The 16,741-nt window shown below is 38.9% G+C and overlaps 1 long non-coding RNA gene across 3 annotated transcripts in view; it reads right to left on the bottom strand.

Annotated features, from left to right (window-relative positions):
* LOC129656158 (uncharacterized) overlaps positions 1 to 16,741 on the bottom strand; it is a 45,079-nt gene that overhangs the window by 14,276 nt on the left and 14,062 nt on the right. For all 3 annotated transcript variants that reach the window (XR_008716238.1, XR_008716237.1, XR_008716239.1), the window contains one exon: positions 16,210 to 16,261. This is a non-coding gene — a long non-coding RNA (uncharacterized LOC129656158). The remainder of the gene's footprint in view (positions 1 to 16,209; positions 16,262 to 16,741) is intronic.

Genomic DNA, 16,741 nt, shown 5'->3' with positions numbered 1-16,741 from the left:
CCATTAGTTCCATTTTGTCTTAGCTTTAAAATGGATAGGAATGGGTGAATTTTATTCCAATGACCATTATATCTACTACTGTGGGGAAGAAGTCTTTAGAAGAAATGGAGTAGCCCACATAGTCAACAAAAGAGTCTGAAATGCAGTACTTGGGTGTAATCTCAAAAATAACAGAGTGATCTTGGTTCATTTCCAAGGCAAATCATTCAACATCACAGTAATCCAAATATATGTCCTAACCACTAATGCTGAAGAAGCTGAAGTTGAACATTTCTATGAAGACCTACAGGACCTTATAAAAAGAAAGAAACCACCACCAAAAAAAAAAAAAATCTTTTCCATCATAGGGGACTGGAATGCAAAAGTAAGAAGTCAAGAGATACCCGGAGTAACAGGTAAGTTTTTGGCCTTGGAGTACAAAAACAAAGCAGGGCAAAGGCTAACAAGAGTTTTGCCAAGAGAAGCCACCAGTCATAGCAAATACCCTCTTCCAGCAACAGAAGAGATGACTCTACACATGGACATCACCAGATGGTCAATACCAAAATCAGATTGATTATATTCTTTGGAGCAGAAGATAGAAAAACTCTATAGAGTCAGCAAAAAAGACCTGGAGCTGACTGTGGCTCAGATCATGAGTTCCTTATTGCAAAATTTAGGCCTAAATGAAAAAAGTAGGGAAAACCACTAGATCATTCAGGTATGATCTAAATCAACACTCTTATAATTATACAGTGGAGGTGATGAAGAGATTCAAAGGATTAAATCTGGTAGACAGAGTGCCTGAAGAACTATGGACTGAGGTTTGTAACACTGTATAGGAGATGGTGACCAGAACCTTCCCCATGGGGAAAAAAAATGCAAGAAGGCAAAGTGATTGTCTGAGGAGGCCTTACAAATAGCTGAGAAAAGAAGAAAAGCAAAAGGCAAAGGAGAAAGGAAAGATATACCCATCTGAATGCAGAGTTCCAGACAACAGAAGGAGAGATAAGAAGGCTTCCTAAGCGAACAATGCAAAGAAATGGAGGAAAAAAATAGAATGGGAAAGACTAGATATCTCTTCAAGAAAACTAGAGATACCAAGGGAACATTTCATGCAAAGATGGACACAATAAACGACAGAAATGGCAAGGACCTAATAGAAGGAGAAGAGATTAAGAAGAGGTAGCAAGAACACACAGAACTATGCAAAAAAAATGTTTAATGACCCAGATGACCATGATGGTGTGATCACTCACCTAGAGCCAGACATCCTAGAATGCAAAGTCAAGTGGGCCTTAGAAGCATTATTATGAATGAAGCTCAAGGAGGTGATGGAATTCCAGCTGAACTATTTCAAATCCTAAAAGATGATGCTGTTAAAGTGGTGCACTCAATACGCAAGCAAATTTGGAAAACTCAGCAGTGGCCACAGGACTGGAAAAGGTCAGTTTTCATTCCAATCCCAAAGAAAGGCAATGCCAAAGAATGCTCAAACTACCGCACAGTTGCACTCATCTCACACGCTAGTAACAGTACAGTACAGTTCAGTCATTTAGTTGTGTTCAGCTCTTTGTGACCCCATGAATCACAGCACGCCAGGCCTCCCTGCTGCTACTGCTGCTGCTAAGTCGCTTCAGTCATGTCCGACTCTGTGCGACCCCATAGACGGCAGCCCACCAGGCTCCACCGTCCCTGGGATCCTCCAGGCAAGAAGACTGGAGTGGGTTGCCATTTCCTTCTCCAATGCGTGAAAGTGAAAAGTGAAAGTGAAATTGCTCAGTCGTGTCCGACTCTTAGCGACCCCATGGACTTCAGCCTACCAGGCTCCTCCATCCATGGGATTTTCCAGGCAATAGTACTGGAATGGGGTGCCATTGCCTTCTCCAGGCCTCCCTGTCCATCACAAACTCCTGGAGTTCACTCAAACTCATGTCCATCGAGTTGGTGATGCCATCCAGTCATCTCATCCTGTCATTCCCTTCTCCTCCTGCCCCCAATCCCTCCCAGCATCAGAGTCTTTTCCAATGAGTCAACTCTTCACATGAGGTGGCCAAAGTACTGGAGTTTCATCCTCATCATCAGTCCTTCCAATGAATACCCAGGACTGATCTCCTTTAGGATGGACTGGTTGGACCTCCTTGCAGTCCAAGGGACTCTCAAGAGTCTTCTCCAACACCACAGTTCAAAAGCATCAATTCTTTGGCGCTCAGCCTTCTTCATAGTCCAACTCTTACATCCATACATGACCACTGGAAAAACCATAGCCTTGACTAGACAGACCTTTGTTGGCAAAGTAATATTTCTGCTTTTGAATATGCTATCTAGGTTGGTCATAACTTTCCTTTCAAGGAGTAAGCGTCTTTTAATTTCATGGCTGCAATCACCATCTGCAGTGATTTTGGAGCCCCCCCAAAATAAAATCTGACACTGTTTCCACTGTTTTCCCATCTATTTCCCATGAAGTGATGGGACCAGATGCCATGATCTTTGTTTTCTGAATGTTGAGCTTTAAGCCAACTTTTTCACTCTCCTCGTTCACTTTCATCAAGAGGCTTTTTAGTTCCTCTTCACTTTATGCCATAAGGGTGGTGTCATCTGCATATCTGAGGTTATTGATATTTCTCCCAGCAATCTTCATTCCAGCTTGTGCTTCTTCCAGCCCAGTGATTCTCATGATGTACTCTGCACAGAAGTTAAATAAGCAGGGTGACAATATATAGCCTTGATGTACTCCTTTTCCTATTTAGAACCAGTCTGTTGTTCCATGTCCAGTTCTAACTGTTGCTTCTTGACCTGCCTATAGGTTTCTCAAGAGGCAGGTCAGGTGGTCTGGTATTCCCATCTCTTTCAGAATTTTCCACAGTTTATTGTGGTCCACACAGTCAAAGACTTTGGCATAGTCAATAAAGCAGAAATAGATGTTTTTCTGGAACTCTCTTGCTTTTTCGATGATCCGGCGGATGTTGGCAATTTGATCTCTGGTTCCTCTGCCTTTTCTAAAACCATCTGGAACATCTGGAAGTTCACAGTTCACATACTGCTGAAGCCTGTCTTGGGAGAATTTTGAGCGTTACTTTACTAGCATGTGAGATGAGTGCAATTGTGCGGTAGTTTGAGCATTCTTTGGCATTGCCTTTCTTTGGAATTGGAATGAAAACTAACCTTTCAAGTCCTGTGGCCACTGCTGAGTTTTCCAAATTTGCTGGCATATTGAGTGCAGCACTTTCACAGCATCATCTTTCAGGATTTGAAATAGCTCTACTGGAATTCCATCACCTCAACTAGCTTTGTTTGTAGTGATACTTTCTAAGGCTCACTTGACTTCACATTCCAGGATGTCTGGCTCTAGGTGAGTGATCACACTGGAATGCAAAAGTAGGAAGTCAAGAAACACCTGGAGTAACAGGCACATTTGGCCTTGGAGTACGGAATGAAGCAGGGCAAAGGCCAATAGAGTTTTGCCAAGAGAACACACTGGTCATAGCAAACACCCTCTTCCAACAACACAAGAGAAGACTCTACACATGGACATCACCAGATGGTCAACACCGAAATCAGATTGATTATATTCTTTACAGCCAATGATGGAGAAGCTCTATACAGTCAGCAAAAACAAGACCGGGAGCTGACTGTGCCTCAGATCATGAACTCCTTATTGCCAAATTCAGACTTAAATTGAAGAAAGTAGGGAAAACCACTAGACCATTCAGGTATGACCTAAATCAAATCCCTTATGCTTATACAGTGGAAGTGAGAAATAGATTTAAGGGGCTAGATCTGATAGATAGAGCGCCTGATGAACTATGGACAAAGGTTCGTGACATTGTAGAGGAGAGAGGGATCAAGACCATCCCCATGGAAAAGAAATGCAGAAAAGCAAAATGGCTGTCTGAGGAGGCCTTACAAATAGCTGTGAGAAGAAAAGAATCAAAAAGCAAAGGGGAAAAGGAAAGATATAAGCATCTGACTGCAGAGTTCCAAAGAATAGCAAGGAGAGATAAGAAAGCCTTCCTCAGCAATCAGTGCAAAGAAATAGAGGAAAACAACAGAATGGGAAAGACTAGAGTTCTCTTCAAGAAAATTAGAGATATCAAGGGAACATTTCATGCAAAGATGGGCTCGATAAAGGACAGAAATGTTATGGACCTAACAGAAGCAGAAGATGTTAAGAAGAGATGGCAAGAATACACAGGAGAACTGTACAAAAAAACCTTCACACACTAGTAAAGTAATGCTCAAAATTCTCCAAGCCAGGCTTCAGGAATATGTGAACTGTGAACTTCCAGACATTCAAGTTGGTTTTAGAAAAGGCAGAGGAACCAGAGATCAAATTGCTAACATCCACTGGATCATCGAAAAAGCCAGAGAGTTCCAGAAGAACATCTATTTCTGCTTTATTGACTATGTCAAAGCCTTTGACTGTGTGGATTACAATAAACTGAGGAAAATTCTGAAAGAGATGGGAATACCATACCACCTGACCTGCCTCTTAAGAAACCTGTATGCAGGACAAGAAGCAACAGTTAGGAATGGACATGGAACAATGAACTTGTTCAAAATTGAGAAAGGGGTACCTCAAGGCTATATATTGTCACCCTGCTAATTTAACTTCTCTGAGTAGTTCCATGGGGTTGCAAAGAGTCAGACACCCCAGAGTGACTGAACTGTTGGGCTGGATGACTCACAAGCTGGAATCAAATTACCAGGAGAGATTCAACAATCTCAGATATGCAGATGATACCACTCTAATGGCAGAAAGTGAAGAAGAACTAAAAGCCTCTTAATGGAGGTGAAAAAGTAGAGTAAAACATCTGGCTTAAAAATCAACATGCAAAAAACTAAGATCAAGGCATCATCCCATCACTTGATTGCAAATAGATGGATGGGGAAAAAGTGGAAATAGTGACAGATTTTATTTTCTTGGGCTCCAAAATCACTGCAGATGGTGACTGCAGCCATGAAATAAAAAGATGCATACTCTTTGGAAGGAAAGCCAGCCATGACAAACCTTTCATGGTGACAAACTTCACTCCCTTCACTTTCATGAACGTGAAAGTGAAAGCCCCTCAGTCCTGTCTGACTCTTTGAGACGCCATAGACTATACAGTTCATGGAATACTCCAGGCCAGAATACTGGAGTGGATAGCTGTTCCCTTCTCCAGGGGATCTTCCTGACCCAGGAATCAAACCAGGGTCTCCTGCATTGCAGGTAGATTTTTTACCAGCTGAGCTATCAGGGAAGCCTAGACAACATATTAAAAAGCAGTGATATCACTTTGCTGACAAAGGTATGTATAGTCAAAGCTATGGTTTTTCCATTAGTCATGCACAGATGTGAGAGTTGGACTATAAAGAAGACTGAAAATTGATGCTTTTGAATTGTGGTGCTAGAGAAGATTCTTGAGTCCCTTGGATAGCAAGGAGATCAAACCAGTCAATCCTAAAGGAAATCAATACTGAATATTCATTGGAAGGACTAGTGCTGAAGCTGAAACTCCAATAGTTTGGCCACCTGATGAAAGAGCTGACTCACTGGAAAAGACCCTGATGCTGGGAAAGACTGAGGGCAGGAGGAGAAGGGGGTGACAGAGGATGAGATCGTTGGATCCCATCCTTGACTGAATGGACATGAGTTTGAGCAAACTCTGGGAGATAGTGAAGGTGTGCTGCAGTCCATGGGGCCACAACGAGTCAGATATGACTTAGGGACTGAACAACAACAACAACATAGTCTGATGGATGGGAAAATTCCCATAATAAGCTTCTAGGAAATGTTAAAAATTTGGTATTAACATTTTTCAGTGAGACATTTTGGAGAAGTCATAAAACCAAAGAGTGTTTGTTTCCCCAGTTCCTACGTGGAATCTGGGTATATATACAAAATGACTTCTTGTAAGCTTTATAGTCAATCATGGACACTAAACTAGAAAAAAAAATGAGATATAGATGACATTTTGAATAATCGTGTAAAGCACTCAGAAAAATTAGTATCATTCCTAGAGATTCTATGTGCTAGGCTCTGGAAAGATGCTGTTTTTTTTTTTTTTTTTTTTTTTACTTCATCTGTCTCTTCAGTTTCAACAAGCATTGAGATGTCAACGATAACTCACAGGTATTGCCCCTTGAATTGATTCAGAGTTTGAAGAGTTAGCTTTCTAGTTGAGTGACCAGGTAAGTTGCTTCTCTTCTCTGAAATGCAGTTGACTCTAGAAAGTGTCTCTGAGACGTCCCACTCCCCTGTTGAGCCCAGCTCGTCTTAGGACGGACTGTAGATAATCATACCCTCTGGCTGGATTTGAAACATCTCAGGTAAGATAGAAAGATGTGGAAAGGAAACAAAAAAATGAACACTTATTCAATTAAGGGAAAGAAGGAAGGAATGAAAGGAAGGATGGAGGAAGGAAGGGAGTGGGGAGGAAAGGAAGGAAGGGAGAGAGAGGGAGAAGAAATTGCTCTTTTATAGACTGCCTAGGGCTACATGTTGTATCTCTTTCCCCAACAATCATCCCAGGCGAGGAAAGAGTGACACACTTTACAGCTTACCTCTCAGACCCTTGTTCTCACCTGAGTTTTCTCATTCTTGTTTGGCAGGGATCCCTGAGGATCCATCTGGTGTTACTGGACTTCAAAGGGCTAACAATCCAAGGCAAAGCCAGGCAGGTTGGGTCCTGCTTCTTAACCCCTTGAATGCTATGCACTAAATAAATTTATTATCTCCAAAAGAAAAATGTTTATTCATTGCAGCATAAAAGCATTTGCCCCATTTTGATGTGATCGAAATATCTAGAAATGTTTTCTCTTTGTGAAATGTATTCTCTTTTTACTTAAAAAAATCAGACTAAATAGGGTTACCATTGGACAACTTTTAGTTTCACCTGCATTTGTCTCTAGAACAAATCTTCTTTTCAATCTTGGAGAAATATAAAAATGGAAAGACTTCCCACAGAAGTCACTTTCCCACAGAACCAAACTACTTCCTATTAGAAGCCAGGGGATATCTTTTGCCCTGTTTGTGTGTATGTTTGCTCTTTTCAAATGGAAGGGTTTATCCTGTTTTTATTACAACAGAGTTGCAGTGTAGACTGTGTAAACCCAACATGTTTTAGGATAGAGCTTTTATGGAGTTCAAGTTTTGTGTTGTTTCCTGAAAGCACCCTCTCCCTCCCTAGCAGCTATAACTTCCTTTTGGTAGAACACTTGCTTGTTAGGAAACAGAGTTTTTTTTTTTTCTGACTTCAGGGTTATAGCATGTGACCCAGGCCAAGCCTGTAAATGCATTCTCTTGGCTAGTCTCAGTGATTTTGGAGGGCCCATTGACCAAAGTTAGTTTAACTCAAGGAATACCAGGGCTTACTAAAAATATTGAAATAATGCTCTTTCCCTTCTTAGATCAGAAGGAGAACATGCGTAGGCAAGGAGACTATTGATATAGTTTTAACACCACAGGAGGAGCCATGTTTAAGGTGAGATGGCATCACAGAAGGTAGAATAGATTACAAGAAAAGCACAGGCATTTGGTGACAGTGCTAAGGGACTGGCCAGAGCCTTGCTTGATCCTTGCCATGTTTCTGGATTTTTCATTTTTAGATGGTGATAACTCCCTCTGTTTTGCTTAAATCAACTCAAGTGTGTTTTCTTTAACTGTAAGGAAATGCATTCTCAATGTTTCAGAAATAAGAACTGGAGGCAGTGGTTCTAGGGTGGGGATGGGGACTGGGAGTCGACTATGAATTTACCCTGAGCATGAGGGAATGGGTGTATCTCCCTCCCCCAAGGGCAGATGTCCTAAGCCTTTCTTCTCAGAGATAAACATGGAGTCTCTGAAATCTCCACCCTCATAAAAATGAGTATAAATATTTCTTGTTTGTTGTATTGAGATGATTAAAGCCAACATTTTTGTGGGAAAGAAGAGCTAGTCACTAGTGTGTATGTGTGTGTGTGTGCGTGTGTGTGTGTGTGTGTGTACAACACAGGCACTGATGGAGAATGGCAGAGTGAGCTAGAGTCTGTGCTGTCGGCCTTGGCACTTTCCTGGACAGCAGAGGGAAGGCTTGGAAGACGACGGCACTGACCAAGTGTTTAACATCAACTAACTGAGGAACTGGTTGAATTGGAGAATTCAGTTAAAATATAGAGTATATGGAATAAAATTTTAAAAAATTATATTGAGAGATAAATAGCTATTTAGAAGTATCCTCTACTGGAGAGTTTTTTTTTTCAAAGACAAGAGGGTCAAAAGTCATATCATATTATCAAGCATCTAAAACAACCTTTTCCCCCTTAAGGTCTGCCACAGCAATTTAAGCAGAGTAAAAAGGCAAAGCCGGAGGCCTGAAAGGAGTCTGAAAAATGAAGGCAAGCAATCAGAGGTATGCAGAAATGCAAGGAAGCTTTGCTTTCGTCGGCATTTCTGAAACCTGATGGGACCTTACTCATAACCAGGATGCAAGCAGTTCTATCAGGGCATTAGAATTCAAGAGAGCTAATTTGGGAGAATTAAAAAAAAAAAATCTAGTGAGTATGGTATTGAAGGAGGGAATACTAAAACCCAGGAGAAGGGCAGGCTGCTGGAGTATCCACCATAATTAAAGCAGATTACAATTGCTCTGAGAAAAGAAGAACGCAAAGAGTAAGAATATCCAATGTGCCTGATCAGGACTGATGGGAGGCTCTGTAATGGCAGTGAGGAAATTGGGAGGGAACCCTAGAGAAATTTCTCATAATACCTATTCTTTTTTTTTTTTAAGAGGAAATGATAATTATGACAAAAACCAGAATGAATAAGCTGAATAAAGTAGCTAGGTAAAGGAAGAGGCATTTATGTCTCTTGTGGGAAACAAAACAAGCAAGGCCACTAACTATGACTCCAAATCAATGAGATAATACTCTGTTTTTAAACTCTTTTAAAGTGAGGGGCATGAAAAAAATACAGACACCTCTGTTATAGTCACAAAGCAGGAAAAAATAATTTTGAAAAGGTACACTGACATAGTTGGAAAGCAGCAGATCTAGATGACAGACACAGGATAAACGACAAATTTAGACCCACTGATTTTTTTTTCTCACCCTGAGGAGTGGGAAAGGGAGTGTGGAGAAGATTTTGAATGTTTGATAGTTACTTTAAATTCTGGTTTTGACTTTTTTTTTTAAGTAGCTACATCAGAAAACCTACCTGTTCTTTCTATAGATAGAATTCTATAATGATAGAATAAAATTTAGCAAACAGGTCAAGCCATTTATGAAAATGGAGGGATATTAACAAATAAGCAAAAATGTGTAACCTGGGAATATCTACAAGACTATGGATACAAACCTGGAAAATACTCCTTGAAAGGTCTGGCAATACCACCTTAATGATATTCAAAATTATTCCATTGAATTTCACACATTTGTCAGCATGACAGCCATGCCAGTCATAGAAATGACCATGGAGCAAATTGTCTTCAGCAGATGCTCTGATGCTCTCAAAGTGCATAGGTTAATCAGCTGCCATCTCATATTTGTGGAATAGCTATGATATGCAGGGCAACATTTATGGGTAATTTCTACCCTCGAGGAGCATGTAATCTAGTTGGAATAAGGTTACACATGAACAAAAGTAGCTAACAGTGTAAAACATCAAATGCTAAGTGTACTTCTCACTTAGGAGGTAAGAGCAAAGATGGGATCAGAGTCAAGGACTCAGAAATAGGAGACCATAGAAATTAGGCGGGAGTAAAGAAACAGAATTATCCAGTATATTTTTTAAAGGAGGAGTTAGGAGATAATAACGAGTTTATCAATCTTCCTAGAGTAGAATTTAAAAGTGAGCACTGAGATTTCACCAATCATAAGAAATTAAAATCGACTATAAGTCTCAAAGTGAACAATAAAGCAATAAAACTTCTAGAAGAAACCATGAGAAAATATTTTCATATTTTCATAATCTTGGGGAAGCGAAAAATTTCTTAACCAGGATACCAAAAGTGCTAATCATAAAATAAAAGATTGATAAATTGAACTGTTTATGTCAATAAAAAATGCCATTAAGAAAATAAAAAAGATAAGCCTGAGAAAAGATGTTTTTATATCTATATTTATATGTATACATATATTTCAAATATATGTGAAATATCTGGCCAAGAACATGTATCTAGAATATATTGAGAGCTTCTATAAATGATAAGAGAAGATAATTTTCCAACTTAAAAAGTGGGCAAAAAACTTGAACAGGCAGTTCATTAAAAATGATATTCAAATGGATAACATGCACATTTAAATGTCATCAATATACTTAGTAGGAAAATCAAAATGAAAATTTAATGAGATACTACTACACACTAAATGGTTAAAATGTAAAGGATTTACAATGCTAAGTGTTGACAAAGATGTAGAGTAAATGGAGTTTTCTTATTACTTGCTGTTTGGAATAGAAATTGTTTTAATTACTCTGGAAAACTGGTAGTTTCTATGAATCTGAATATTCATACATACTATAACCCAGATAGTCTAGTCCTTGGAGTATATCCAGTAGAAATAAGTGCTCATCTTTACAAAAAGACATCTACAAGAACACTCATTTGAGTTTTATTCATAATAGTGAAAAAATATTTGTCCATCAATGAAAGAAAAATTAGGAAATTATGTAATATTCACATGATGAAACATTATGTGTGTTGAAAAAGAACAAGCAACTCTGTAGTGATATCTCATGTTGAGTTAAAGAATAATGTTCAGTGAAAGAAGCTAGATACAGAAGAATACACACTATATAAATCATGTCTGTGAAGTTCAGAGGAGGCAAAACTAACCTAGAGTGATAATGGTCAGAATAGTGGTAATCTTTGGGGAGAACAGTCTGGGAGGGGAATGAAGGAGATTTCTGAGTAACTGATAATGTTCTGTAACTCAATTCCAATAATAATTTCTCAGGCAAATACATGTGTAAATATTTACTGAGTTGAACACTTAGGATTTGTATCCTTTCCTGTATGTAATTAACACCTTAATTAAAAGAGAGTAGTGGAAAATAATGGAGAAGGCAATGGCACCCCACTCCAGTACTCTTGCCTGGAAAATCCCATGGATGGAGGACCCTGGTGGGCTGCAGTCCATGGGGTCGCTAAGAGTCGGACACGACTGAGCGACTTCACTTTCGCTTTTCACTTTCATGCATTGGGGAAGGAAATGGCAACCCACTCCAGTGGTCTTGCCTGGAAAATCTCAGGGATGGGGAAGCCTGGAGGGCTGCCTTCTGTGGGGTCACACAGAGTCGGACACGACTGAAGCGACAGCAGCAGCAGCAGCAGCAGTGGAAAATAAAGTTGAAGAGGAAATTATGATAAGAACATATATAAAGTGTCTCATATAATAGACAATGAGTATCTATTCTTTTCCACATCCCTTCAAGGTTTAGGGCTCAAATTGCCAGGGGGGTTGAATGACAGAAAGATGAGTATGGATTCTGCTTTGTAGGTGATAAGAAGACATTGTAGATTATTGATTTTGTAGAAATCTGGGGAGTGGGGGGCGGAAATGGAAAGGAAAGGGGAACGGGGGAAAGAAAGACTCATTAAGAACTGCTATGAAGATGCAACAAGAGGATATTCAGGATGTACATTGTCTGTTTTCCAATCAATTTTAATTTAAAAAATGTTTTAAATTATTTTTCACTGAGAGATAATTACTCTACAATATTGTGTTGGCTTCTATCATACAACAACCTGAACCAGCCATAAGTATACACATGTTCCCTCCCTCTTGAACCTCCCCCCAACCCCTCACCCCATCCCACCCCTATAGGTTGTTACAGAGCACTGCATTGAGCTCCCTGTGTTACATAGCAGAGTTGAATAATCTTTATTGGGAGATTGCAGCTGTCTGGTTCTCTAAGATTCAAGGTAATGGGTAGTTCTGAGTTGGACTGAAGTTGCCCTATGGAAGGTACAGTGACAAAAGAAGTCACCATAGACCCAATTAGCTATGTTTTATACATATGTAATGTATATGTTTCAATGCTACTCTCTCAATTCATCCCACCATCTCCTTCCTCTGCTGTGTCCAAAAAATCTGTTCTCTATGTCCGTGTCTCTATTCTTGCCCTGCAAATAGGTTCCTCAGTACCATTTTTCTAGATTCTATTTATATGCGTTGATATGATACTCATTTTTCTCTTTCTGACTTATTTCACTATGTATAACAGGCTGTAGGTTCATCCACTTCAGTAGAACTAACTCAAATACTTTCCATAATATTGTGCTTGAAATTCCATTTGCATTTGTATTTAGGAAGTTCGGTGTTTCATTTTTGAAGTCCACCCAGTTCTGAGTTGTCCACGAACTCAGATTGTTCTGAGGGATTGTTCTGGGATTGTACTGTCTGAAGAACCATTCCACACTTCTGTCTCAAAATGTCGCTGTTGAAGACTGGTCTAGCCCTAGCGGGGATGCAGTGCAGTGTGCGTGCCTTTCCAGGGGAATCAGAATAATGGGTTTTTAATTCAACTTCATTCCTTACGTATGTATTTATTCACACTGCAACGCTGATTCAGGGTGGCTAGATCTAGAGAGGCTTCTAGACACAGATAATCTGCAGGTATTTGGGTTGAGCTTAAGTCAGCAACCAGGTCCCTCATACCAACTGGTAGGTTTTTCTTTGGGGGTCTGTGGGGACTTCTCATCATTGTACCTTCCGCAGAGCAACTTCAGCCCAACATGGGAACTACCCATTACCTTCAATCTTAGAGAACCAGACAGCCTCAATCTCCTGATAAAAATTAGTCAACTGTGCTTCCAGAACTAAAGGATATGAAAAGACTCCCAAAGGTGCCATCTTTTCAAGCCACTATAAGGTTTTATTATGGACCTTTTTCTATGGTGATGAATCTTCACTCTCCCTTCCCACATTTTCTTAACAAAAAAGGCTCACTCAAGCGAAGCCTTTCATAATGATAAAATCTGTCCCCAGATTATTTGATGTTTTCATCTGTGAGCAGAGAAGCAGCTGAAATTATTTCTAAAATTCTATCTCAGCAGGTAAGTATGTTGTTACATAAATAAGCTTTGTTAAAAAAATAATAAAAGATTTAAAAAATGAAAAACCAAAAGAGCTAAATTAAGTTCATTGACTTTTATTTATGTATAATAAATGATTAAAAATTCATATGTACCACCTGCTAAAACAATAGAGGGCATATTTTAGATAAAGAATAAATCAAACTAGGATTTAGATATGGCTATTTAAAGAGGATAATGTGAAAATAAGTAGTAGGGAGTAATATTATAGATTATAGTGGAATAAGAACTTGATTTGGAGCTGGAAAAACTGACTTCAAATTCTGGCTCTACTGTTCATGAGCTGTATGACCTTATATAGTTTATTAACTTCTAGGAGCCTCAATTTTCACATGTAAACAAACAAAACATCTTCAGGAATTGATGTGAGGATTCAATGAAAAAATATCTGTGAAAACATCTATCACAGTCTGTCCTAGAGCAAAATGTCAGTCAGTTTTGTAAACGGAAATCTGATTGGGAGTGGAAGAAGCAGCTTTTTAACAGATGAGTTTCAAAATCAGTAGTAAGTCCCTATTAATTATTCCTTTGCCTTTGTTAGTGATTTGGAAAATTAAGCAGGTAGAAGCAGAAGCAGAAGATGAAGCAAAGCAGATAAAGGTGACAGTAAATTATAAGGTTGAAATTGTAAATTAGGAGGTATAGTTTTAAAAGAACACTAATTGTCTAAATAGGTGATCCTTTGCTTAGACATACCATAGGTACGTTGGATGAGGTGGCATAAAATGCCTCAGACACAATTAGAAACAGACCTACGGTCCTTGGGGCTTAGTACAGGCAACAGAGACTTCTGCCTTTTAAAAGCTAGGCTACCATATTTGCATGAACTTCAACAGCACAATGAAGAAAATATATACTTCATAGCAGGATAATCACAAATGGTTATTTGAAAGAATTTATCAAGAAGAGATTAAATAGAAGTTTGTGTAATCAGGTTGCACAGTGATAGGATCTACACAGGAGATGTGACAAAGTCATCAAGTGTTTGGGATGGGGACAAAGAAAATTAACCAAGAGCAGGAAGAACAATAAAATAAACAGTATAAAATAGCATCATTAGGGAAAAGAACTAAACTTCGAGTAGTACTTAGTCTTGCTTTAGAAAATAAAAATGACCTTTCTGACAGATAGAGCTTCATTTAGTGTAAGACAATATAAAATAGAAAAAAAAAAGCACCCATGGAAAAGTTAATAATTGCTATCTCTTGGAAGTTTTCAAAATTATTTTTATGTCAAATAGAAGTTGGGGAGCTATGGCAGTTATTTATAAAGCGTTTTTGATTGGAAACATGAATGGTTTGCTTTTTCCTCTTCAAGGTATCATGATAATGACTGATGTGTGTCACCAGAAAGCCTGAGAATCTGGGTGGTCACATACAGAACTTTTCTGTTGTTGTTTTTTTTTTAATTGGAGTATAGTTACTTTACAATATTGTGTTAGTTTCTCATGTACGACAAAGTAAATCAGCTATATGTTTACACATATCCCCTCTTTTTTGGATTTCCTTCCCATTTATGTCAACATAGAGCACTGAGTTCCCTGTGCTATACAGTAGATACTCATTAGCTACCTATTTTATACAAAACTTTTCTTTTACATTTCTTCTGTGAAAGAAAATTGCAATGAAGTATTCTTTACCTGGTTCAAATGTGCATATCTCTGTCGTTCATTGTCTCTATGTGTCAGCAAGAGAAAGGAGTTTTTCTTTTTCTTGTTCTAATTCTTGGAGCTCTCAGAATGCAAGTAAGTGATCCTTTTAACATGGCAGCATCACCAAGTCTTGATTTTCTCTCCTCTAAGGCTCCTGACCTCCACTCTACCTCTGCCATTCACTCCTACAGGTAGTGTAGACCTTCAGTTCAGTTCAGTTGCTCAGTCGTGTCCGACTCTTTGTGACCCCATGAATCGCAGCACGCCAGGCCTCCCTGTCCATCACCAACTCCCGGAGTTTACTCAGACTCACGTCCATCGAGTCAGTGATGCCATCCAGCCATCTCATCCTCTGTTGTCCCCTTCTCCTCCTGCCCCCAATCCCTCCCAGCATCAGAGTCTTTTCCAATGAGTCAACTCTTCGCATGAGGTGGCCAAAGGACTGGAGTTTCAGCTTTAGCATCATTCCTTCCAAAGAAATCCCAGGGCTGATCTCCTTCAGGTAAAAGTCTTGAATAATCTCATTTCCATGTATCCAGTATCACATCTTGTCTCTGCAGATGACTCCCCCAGTCCATCTCCTACAATTCTTTAACCCTATTGGGACCTCTGATAAATAGATGCCACCAGCTATCCAATGTCCCTGACTTCCCTCACTGCCCAGCTTCCATTCCATGCTCCATTACTACAGTCACTCCCTTGCTCATGTTTTCACCTCTTCCCTCATCTCTAGCATCTGTCCTGTGTCTGCTTTCATTGTGAGTAATTTTTTTAAAACTTAAGTAAGTCTGTTTCTTTTGCAAATACTCCAGTGTTCCCCATTTTTCTTATCAAAAAACCAATAGCTACAATGGAAAAGTTAACAAATGCTCTCGGCTTCGTAGTTTCCTGGCAGAAACTAATGAAAAACTTTGAGAGGAAAGCATTCCTAATTTAGAACATCGTGATTTTCATAAACGAAGATCATTTAAATATGAACCCACAATCTAAAAAAATCTCCAGACATACAAGGAAACATGCCAACATGAGTGAGTGTCACCTGAAACAACACAGATCTAAATGTCAAAGGATGCCAGTTATTTAATTTGGTAGGTATACAATGTAAAAGATAAAAGTACATAAAATTATATATATAATATAAAAAAAATAAGAGCCAAAAAATGAGTAAATATCTAAGAGACCTTAAATATCTCCTGAAGTTTTTTGAGAAAAATAAAGCAAACTGAAAATTTAAAGATAAATATTACTACAACTAGAAGCAGACACTGGTGGAGAAAGAATTAGTAAACTGAAATGTAGACCTGAATACATTAAGCATGGTGTCTTGAGAGATAAGAAAATAGAAAATATGAAAGAGAAATTAAGAGACATGGGGGACGGTGTAAGTTCTAACAGACATCTAACAGGAGTCATTAAAAAAAAAAAGAATGAATGAAGAAGTTGGAATAATCAAAGCGTTAACAGCTTGGGATTTCATGGACTAATGAAAGAAATGAATCTATGACAAAGCAAGGACAATTTTACCATGCTGTGTAAAGAAGGGCTTCTCCATTGGCTCAGCGGGTAAAGAATCTACCTGCAACACAGGAGACACAGAAGACATGGGTTCAATCCCTGTGTTGGTAAGATCCCCTGGAAGAGGAAATGGCCACCCATTCCAGTATTCTTGCCTGGGAAATCCCATGCACAGAGGAGGCTGGTGAGCTATATATAGTCCATGGGGGGTCACATAGAATCAGACATGACTGAGCAGCAATAAGAAGACATCCATATCTAGACATATAGTAAATCTGCAGATTATTGGAAAACCAAAATATCTTAATATCAGCCAATGAGAAAAGATCACTTGTAAAGGAACAACAATTTACTGACAACACATTTTGCTCAGCAATAAGACACAATAAAAGCAGAAAATAAAGTATTGAAATAAAATACCATACACCTAGAATTGTGTACCTAGAAAATTATTTTTCAAAAAATGAGGAGAATAGAAAAAACTTTTAGGATTAAAAGATAAAAAGCATGTTGATATCATGTTTATCATCAGCAAATCTTC

The sequence above is a fragment of the Bubalus kerabau genome, chromosome 6 (genome assembly GCF_029407905.1).
Source record: "Bubalus kerabau isolate K-KA32 ecotype Philippines breed swamp buffalo chromosome 6, PCC_UOA_SB_1v2, whole genome shotgun sequence".
NCBI lineage: Eukaryota > Metazoa > Chordata > Mammalia > Artiodactyla > Bovidae > Bubalus > Bubalus kerabau.
This window is presented reverse-complemented; position numbering and strand designations above follow the sequence as displayed.